The following is a 10,000-nucleotide window of genomic DNA, read 5'->3' on the forward strand; positions in this document are numbered from 1 at the left end:
CCCCAAATAGCAATGACGATACAAAACAACAATGAAATAAAATCGTAAGGGAAGCGGTTGTGACGTCAGATCCAATGATAGAACACAAAGCAGAAATAAGGAAGTCACAGCTACAAATTTCAACACTACCCGTTCAAAAACCAGGAGGAAAACGGAAAAATAATGATACAATGAGTAATCGAAACTAAAGGGGGCTAAATAAAGTAAAATACAAAGGCAAACCAATCCCATTTCATGTAATACGCACAACTGTGTAAATGTGGATAACTTTCTAACAAGGAAGGGAAAGGTGCCAGAAAATGGGACAACGACAAACAAAGAAACAAATAAACGCAAAACTATCTATAGTGGTGGGCGGGTGAGCCAGTGTTGCCATCTGCGTGATTCTTGTTTTTCAGGGCCTGTCTCTCTCTCTCTCTCTCTCTCTCTCTCTCTCTCTCTCTCTCTCTCTCTCTCTCTCTCTCTCTGCGCATTGGAACACGTGGAGAGAGAGAGAGAGAGAGAGAGAGAGAGAGAGAGAGAGAGAGAGAGAGAGAGAGAGAGAGAGAGAGAGAGAGAGAGAGAGAGAGAGAGAGAACGGATGAAAGACGGGAAAAGATTAGTGGGAATACGATGAGTTACAAAAATGATGATAATGATGATAATGAGAACAATAATAATAAAACAATGACAGTGATGATGACAATGAGGAAGAAGAGGACGACAACGGCAATGATGATGATAATGAGCAAATAACCTAAGAACTGGACAAGTACACACACACACGTACATACAAGGTCCACAGGAGGTCAGGCCACGAAGATAACACGCCCGCTATCTATCATTTCTTATCGCCAAGGGAAGTGGGTGGGTGGCAGGGCAAGGGACGGGAAGGGAAGGGCATGACAAGGGGGCTAGACTACACAGGAGGGGTGAGTGGTGGTAGCGAACAAACAAACCACTGAAGGATAGAGCCATACACAAGACACGTGACATTATGAAACTTTAGTACTGAAGGACACAAAAACAAGGTACGGGTTTTCTGAGTTTGTGTATGAAAGGACCGGAAAATTTTGTAATGCTGTTGCTTGAAACGTTGATGAATGTGGTTTGTTGAAAGTGGTAGTTTTTTTTTTATTGTGGTAGTAGTAGTAGTAGTAGTAGTAGTAGTAGTAGTAGTAGTAGTAGTAGTAGTAGTAGTAGTAGTAGTAGCATTAGCAGAAATCTTCTCCTCCTCCTCCTCCTCCTCCTCCTCCTCCTCCTCCTACTACTACTAATAATAATAATAATAATAATAATAATGATAATAATACAGTGATTTCTTTAAAATTTCCTTGAAAGGGTGGTGGGGGACGACAGGAATATCCACTCATCACTAAATATTTAAAACTACTACCAATAAAAACTTAGAAAAACGTGGGGGGTAATGATGTCAATGATAAAAAATTGATAAAGGTGAGATAAAACCGATAAACTGATAAAAACAACAGTGAAGCAAGAGAGAGAGAGAGAGAGAGAGAGAGAGAGAGAGAGAGAGAGAGAGAGAGAGAGAGAGAGAGAGAGAGAGAGAGAGAGAGAGAGAGAGAGAAAAAAACATTCCTATTTGTATCTGGTCAGTATCAAATGTTTATCGTCATATTTTTCTAGTTGTATTTATCTAGGCGTATTTACGTGATTCTGTGTGTTTATCTACAGTTGTTTTATTAAGTCTTCACCCAATTAATGTATCTATCAAGCTGAATTTACGAAACTCAATGAATTTAGTTGCATTTTTTATCTGATAGTAGTTAGCTGGATTTGAGCTAAGTTCGTGCTTTCCCTTCCGCACAAACTATATACTTGTTAAGTTTTGTCTGACAGTACGTATACGCAACTCCTCACCCCTTACACACACACACACACACACACACACACACATTCCAGTCGAAGTACCACACAAAAACACACCCCAATGACTGCTGAAACATTCCAAGCAACGTTACGCATAAAGTCCTTGAAAGTCCAATACGCATTCCTAGATAGTTGAATATAATCACCCCCGGCCCCCCCTCCCCTTCCCGGTGCATAATTGAAGTACACAGTCACATTACTTAAAGCAGAGCACCTGTCTTGCTGTTATTCCACTAATGCGTACTGTAATTATTATTTTTTCGTTTTCTGTGCACTGGGTTCTTTAATGGTAAAATACTAGTATATGCCACGGGCGAAACCGGTTCTTGTATTGGGTTTTATCTATATATTTTTTCTTTTTTTTTAGGGAGAGGGGTCCGGGGCGTGATATGGGTGGTAAGAGAGGAAATTGGCTTTTCTTTTCCTTAATTTCTTTTGTTCCCGGTCTGCCTTAACTGTGCATTAGAAAGGAAGAGTGAAAAATGAACGAAACGAAAAGAAAAAAGGAAAGGAAATATAATGAATAATAATAATAATAATAATAATAATAATAATAATAATAATAATAATAATAATAATAACAACAACAACAACAACAGTAAGAATTATAATAAAAATAACCCCATAGCAACCAACTACAGGATTCTCCACTGGTAACAAAAATCCCAAGAAAAAAAATTACTCGTCACAAACATTCCAAGAACACCAGTCTCTCTCTCTCTCTCTCTCTCTCTCTCTCTCTCTCTCTCTCTCTCTCTGACAAACAACCCGTAGCCAACCTGAGAGAGTATAACGTCTTCTGAACAAGCAACAAAATACTACTGCACCACCACCTTCCGAGAGAGAGAGAGAGAGAGAGAGAGAGAGAGAGAGAGAGAGAGAGAGAGAGAGAGAGAGAGAGAGAGAGAGAGAGAGAGAGTTCTGACCCATGTCGTCTAAATCGTTCATTTAAAAACCCCAGCAAGGACCTTGAGGGGAAGACGACGGAGCGAGGCGTACCTCCTCCTCCTCTTCCTCTTCTTCCATTGCTGGGGGGAAGGGGTAGGAGGAGGCGGAGGACTCGCTGGCTGCGTTCCAAGATGTGGGTTATTATTTTCTCCACTTAAATGGAATATACTGGATTTTATATTATTAGTATTATTGTTATCATTACCAATATCGATAACATAAGTAGTAGTGTCCTTTCAACTTATCTTTACCCATGATGTGTGTGTGTGTGTGTGTGTGTGTGTGTGTGTGTGTGTGTGTGTGTGTGTGTGTGTGTGTGTGTGTGTGTGTGTGTGTGTGTGTGTCCTTCAAGTGATGCCAAATTGAGCAGAGTATCCCACGTGACCGTCATGTAGTAATGGTGATGGTGGTGGTGGTTGATTTAAATGGTTATTGTTACTATGTGCATCTCGCATTGTTTTGTACTTGTTTGGTTTTTTCCCTTATCTTTTGTCCTGGTATTTGTGGGTCCAGTGATTTGTCATGAAGTTTTGTTGGTGTATCCCTTTGTGTGTCTATTTCCTTTCCGTTTTGGTCTTACATTTCTTTTTCTGACCACTTTTTTTAACGCTCCGTTTATTTTTTTCTTTTCATTTTTTTCTTATTTTACGGAATCCTTACTGATCATTCGCTTCAATTAAAGATTTTACCAAGTTCGCTTCACTTTCATTTTCTATGCCTTCCTTCTTTCACTTCAATTTCAGTTATTTTTCCCCTTTTTTACACATTTATTTATTTTTCCTTCAACACGATTCATTGAAAGATTGCTCGTAGTTTTTATTAAACGTCTCAGCAAATAATCCCACTTTTCCTTATAGTACAATACTCCGTCTACATCATTCTTTTTCTTTTAATACCTCTAAGGACCATTCTGCGCCACACCTCCACAACTTTTAAAAGGCTGCAGTTGAAGATACATTCATTTTTAAGGATGTTTTGCGGTTCCAGTGCCAGATCAACATGTTTATTATTATTATTATTATTATTATTATTATTATTATTATTATTATTATTATTATTATCAATAGGAGAAACAGCAAATCACCTCCGTGACCTCTGAAAACGTTTTAGTCGTGGTGAGAGAGCGAAGTGTTTCAGAATGCATGCCTGAGTGTCGTCTTTTTCCTCCTACACGAGTCATTCATGCACCAAGCCAGACGGAGAGGAGTATATATAGTACCTGTCATGTAACTGGGGCATTTATATAGTATTACTCATCGTCAAGTGGATGGCGGCAAGTCCGGTAATATCAGGAAGATGTTTCGTCAGTCTCCCCTCCCCTCCCCCCACCACCACCACCACCACCACCACCACTACTACCACCTGTGTTCAAAGCTTCCTTAATGTTAAACTGTACATGTGCTCGCCTGTCATTATTATTCAACGCCTACAAATAAACAATGACATGAAAATATAAATTACAGTCTAACCCACCTGCTCGACCTGCTATGCATAAATATAATCTAAATTTTGCAGCAGCGATGACCTAGCTTACGAAATGCGTGGTTACCCTCTTTGTCTCGCAGCCCAGACCTGTGTTACCTGCATGCAAACATCCCCTATTGTGATAATCGCTAGTAATAAGTGTACTGAGTGATGGGTGACGGTAAATACGATGCTGGGGGTATCTGGTGTGTTTGCAAGAGAACAATGGTAATGGTGAGCTAATATTGGTAGTGCGCTTCGATGATAACAAGTAGTAGTAGTAGTAGTAGTAGTAGTAGTAGTAGTAGTAGTAGTAGTAGTAGTAGTAGTAGAAGAAAAACAACAACCAGCCAATAAACAAAGAAGGAAAAGAAAGACGTTAGTGTTCCCAAGCGCGGCCGATGTTTCCCCCACTGGGCTGCCTACCAAATATGAGCACGCGGACTGAAGTTGCCTGGCAGGACTTGCAAGAGCCTTCCCCCACAACCCCGCAAGTGCAGTCTGAATACGCAAGTCTGTCCTTCACTCACATCTTACCCAACGAAACTGGTACAGGTATTCAGAGTATAAACCTTGAAACTTGGCTCTTCTTTATAAATATTTTTTTTTCTTTCACGGGAAACAATTAGTGTGTGTGTGTGGGGGGTACGGCTTTTCCCCCTCATTATTAGTGTTTGCGTGTGGGTTTTCCTCGCTTGCGCATAAGTAAAAAGTTGCATTTCCATTACCCTTGAGCGATGTACGTATTTCAGTTTACCGGAACGTATCACTTGAGTAACCAAATTAACAAATGATGAAGCAATATTGATTACTACTGAATAAATACGAGATAGAGGACAAACTGTGGTGAAATCCGACAATAAAATCGCTCCTTTCTCAATAATCTCCCATAATATTGCATCCATATTCGACTGTAAAAGGACTACATAATTTGTCCTTTCCCTTACGTTTCGCAATATAATAATAATAATAATAATAATAATAATAATAATAATAATAATAATAATAATAATAATAATAATAAATAAATAAATAAATAAATAAATAAATAAATAAATCTATATTCAACATGCTCCCAACAAATAATGCAAGTCATCTGTCCACAAAAGGTTACTTCACCTTGAGGCAAAGGAATAACAGCGAGATGAAAATAAAAAAAATAATGAGGACCACCTTGGGAGAAAGAAAAAAAAAAAATGCGTCTTAAAAATACACAAATTCATAAATATACAATAAAAAAGGGTAACCCAACATTCGAAATAAAAAAAATCCCATAGCTCACACAGAAAGAGAAAAAATGAAAGGAAGAAAATCGGAAGGAAGGAGGGAAGGCTGGAAGGAAAGAAAAAAAGTGAAAGGAAGAAAATTATGTAAAGAAAAAAATAAAAAGATCCAGTTTTTAACCTACCACAAACACAAGATCTATTCGAAGGACAACAAATATATATAATGAAGAGAGAGAGAAAAAATAAATAAATGAATAAAACTTCCATTAATGCTTAACGGACCCACAAAGAACACCCTATTGGAAGGACAACAGAAAAACGAGTCAAACAATAAAATCTTAACAGAGAGCCAAACAATCTCAAGACAAAGATAACAAAGGCCAAGATAAAGAAAAGAATACCTCCACTTCTTAACATGGCCACAAAGAAAGTAACGTAAGCAATGGACAAAAGAGTAAACAAACAAAAGAATAAGGTCTTAACGCGAACACAAATCTAAAAAAAAAAAAAAAAAAACTGAGGTCAAACGAAAATTAAATACACTTATCATAATCAGAATTTTTATAACCTTACCGAAACAAAAACTAGATAAAAATATAAACAAAAAAATAGTATATCTCAATTTCACAAGATAGCCACAGAACAAATAACTTCAGGACGAAAAAATACACGAGATAAGACAAAAGAGAGCAAGATATCAGGTGAATCAGACAAGATGCTGCTGGGGGAAGGCTCTGGCGCCGTCATGCCCCCGCTGCTGCCAAGCCTATCCCGCCCCTCGCCAGCACCACCAGCTTTTCGCCTCGCCTCTGTGCCTGCCCCTGAACTAAACACCTGGTGCTCTGAAGGCAAACCCGCGCCCATACACTACATTGCCGGGCGCTGGGAAATGATACACTGGAAACTTTGATAATTTACATAGATGAAGGTGAACCCTGAGGCGAGGCGAGGCGAGGCGAGGCAAGGCAAGGCAAGGCGGATTGACTGACTGGCTAGCTGACTGAGTATTCATGACTAATAAATAATGTCATAAACAGCTTAATAACTGTATATTTTAAGAAATACTCGCAGGGACGCTGAAATAAATCTTAGAAACGCGTATGAAGCTTAATTAAACACCTGCAATAACCAAAATAAGATGATAACCCAAAATGTGTGTTACTCAATGATGCAGACACAACCTTGGCGTGGATGCATGCTAGCCTGCCATCCTCCTCCCCACCTGTCACACACCTGAGCTGCCTATCTGCGTGCTACTTCCCCAAACACCATTCCACACAGCTGGGAGCTATTAAGGCCAGGTGAGATGGGTCTACACACCTTACAACACCTTTCACTACACCTCTTTTCATCTTTAGTTCTCGACGTGGCTTACTCTGACGGCGCCACTTAATCACGGTGTTCAGGGGAAGTTTCAGTCACTTACTCATTCAATTAAAACATCTGAGCATATGTATCCTTAAAAAATACATCGTTAAAACAAAATATTGAAATGCCTTGCCCCTTCCACTGCTATTTAACACATATTTCATCAATCACTGATCACTCTGGGTCAATTCTTCCTGTTCTACATCACACTGAAAATTGTAACATTCTTTTCTTCACCTTCTTTCCTGTTGGTGCTTGTAAAATTTTCATACATTGCTTTTGGTGTTGTGAATTGTTGCATATCAAAGTTAATGGGTTAAATGAAAGTGATAATTTCCACAGGGTACAGACGAAGGTGAACACCGAGGAAAGGCATGGCTGGTTGACTGGTGACTGACTGACTTTGCCTTTAATGAAAATGAGTACAACCTTCACACTCCGGTTTCCTCTCGTTATAATATTGAGTTGTAAACGTCTTGCAGAAGGGTTCGGCTAAACTCTCATGAGTCGCCTCGTCCTTGTCCTACAGCTGCTTTAGTCTTTATGAGAGGAAACGAGGCAGAAAACACTTATTCTACAAATCATGCGTGGAAAAAGTTGACGTTTCCACCAAACACTGTAATATATTTTGAGTAAAAGGGTCAGGTTTCTTACAAAAGGAGTGAGCGTTAATGTGTCAGCAGGGAAGCATCTCTGCATACCTTCCTAATTAACAAGCATTCTCCCTCAAGCGAGCTGCTGAGGGTTAGTTAAACATCATTACATATCAAGTATTCTGAGGCAAGACAATGGGCGTATTCAACCTCAAAGTTAAAAGACAAGACAATGATTTCATTATAGCGAATTAACCTGCTTACCGCGAGCGAAACACCAGCATATGTTGCCAAGACAGTAGCGCGCCACAAGACTAAACAGAGGAGCCTTCCACTGTACTGACCTTTCTATTGTTTTGGTGGTGCGTGCAGTGACCTATCTCTTGTTGTAGTAGTTAGTACGGCCCTATTCTTTGCATGTGTTTAGCTTTAGTTATGACTGAGTAGTAGTACAAAATACAGTAATCTACCCTTTATTGCTGTAGTCAATGCAGTGCTCTAACTTTTTTTTTCTATAGTAGACACGTAGTCAGGTTTACGAAGACAACAGTATCAAGTGTTACTCAGTATGCGACACATCAACGGTTACTTTGATGTGACCCGATATAGAACAGCTAATTGGATAGAACATTGTTACTCGGTCTGCGAACACAAAAAAAAAAGTGTTATTCGCTTTACGTCGACAAGAACAGTCACCCGATTTACGTCAATAGCAGTGTTACCCGATATATAAACACACAAATAACAGTATCACCCGATTTACGAACATATCAATATCATTATTACTGAATTCATGTAGATACAACAAAGAAAGAGGAAGAAGAAAGACCAACAGAGCTTTTACGATACCGTGCTAAGCCACACAACTCGAGTCAGGAGATGTACAATGCCAAACAGTGACAGCAAATGAGTTACCCGCATTATGTACACACGGGGGAGTCAGCAGTGTTACCAAGGGCTACTCTGCAAGATCAGTATTCGTAAACACTCCGGGTTCTCGTAATACTAATGTCAAAAGCCACGGAGAGAATCAAGCGGTCCTCATGAATGTTTTGCTAATAATGGTGAAGGATCCTTTGTTCAAGTATCACTAGAACCTTACATTCACTACACTCATAGGACCCTGCAGTACAGTGACTCGTATGTTGCTTAGCATGTATCGTTGAACATTAGTATATACCGTAGTTCCTAAGTCTTTGTTTTCATTGTTGTAAGATATACATGATGGTGAAACAAAATTATTATTAGTAGTAGTAGTAGTATTGGTGGTGGTGGTAGTAGTAGTAGTAGTAGTAGTAGTAGTAGTAGTAGTAGTAGTAGTAGTAGTGAACCCTTAAATCTCTCAGTATATTTCGTTAGAAGAGTGGAATTACAGCGACTAAACGTTTAAACACGAAGACAGGCAAGCAAGGTGGATGAACAAGTGTTACCAAGCAAGAGTGACCTGATCGATCGGCAGGGGAGGCCAGGCGGGATCACCAGCCTTACATCCCTTCCCCAGCCAGTACCACGTGTCTCAGAGGTAAAGTAACAGTTGCATTTACTACACACCAGGGCAAGGGAAAGGAGGGAAGGGCCTGGAGTGGAGGGAGGGGGAGGGGGAGGCGCGTCATCACAGGTCAGGTTTAAGCTCCTCCCCCTCCCCCTTTACACACCAGAAATGCATCGCTTGCATCCACAACGTCGCTATTGATTTTATATGTTGGCAGCCCAAGCAGACCCACACCTTTATACTCGATGGTGGTGAGGGTGGTAGAGGCAGTGGTTATATAGTGGTAGTACCAGACACACGCCTCTATATGAAATAGTAGCAGTTAGTGATATAGTAGTAGTAGTAGTAGTAGTGGGTAGTAGTAGTCCCTATGGTATTGTTGTCAGTAAAAAATATAGGACTATTATCATTGTAGTAGTAGTAGTAGTAGTAGTAGTAGTAGTAGTAGTAGTAGTAGTAGTAGCAGTAGTAGCAGCAGTAGTAGCAGCAGCAGCAGCAGCAGCAAGACTGGCTGTTGCTATGGAAGTACTTGTGTCAGCAGAAACTGTTACGACTATGGCTATAGTACCGGTATCTATGATGTGTGTGTGTGTGTGTGTGTGTGTGTGTGTGTGTGTGTGTGTGTGCTATCACCGCTGGTTTTATGAAGGTGAGAGAGAGAGAGAGAGAGAGAGAGAGAGAGAGAGAGAGAGAGAGAGAGAGAGAGAGAGAGAGAGAGAGAGAGAGAGAGAGAGAGAGAGAGAGAGAGAGAGAGAGAGAGAGAGAATTCCCAAACACCAGTGATGTGATTAAAGAGTGAATACAATGAACAAGCACGAATCATTTTGACAACTAAAGGATAATCCATGACTAAATCCCACGTAAGCTCTCTCTCTCTCTCTCTCTCTCTCTGTGTGTGTGTGTGTGTGTGTGTGTGTGTGTGTGTGTGTGTCGTACCTGGATTAAACAACAAATCACATAGAGAAGTGTTTACATGCACACGCACGCATGACCACGGAATTAATGAATGGACAAGCGACTGTGTGTGTGTGTGTGTGTGT

General features: G+C 40.1%; 1 protein-coding gene across 17 annotated transcripts in view; it reads right to left on the reverse strand.

Annotated features, from left to right (window-relative positions):
- The window catches only part of LOC135115764 (uncharacterized), a 45,624-nt gene that overhangs the window by 14,720 nt on the left and 20,904 nt on the right, over window positions 1-10,000 (reverse strand). The window lies entirely within an intron of this gene.

This window comes from Scylla paramamosain, chromosome 29, assembly GCF_035594125.1.
Source record: "Scylla paramamosain isolate STU-SP2022 chromosome 29, ASM3559412v1, whole genome shotgun sequence".
In the NCBI taxonomy this organism is placed as follows: Eukaryota; Metazoa; Arthropoda; class Malacostraca; order Decapoda; family Portunidae; genus Scylla; species Scylla paramamosain.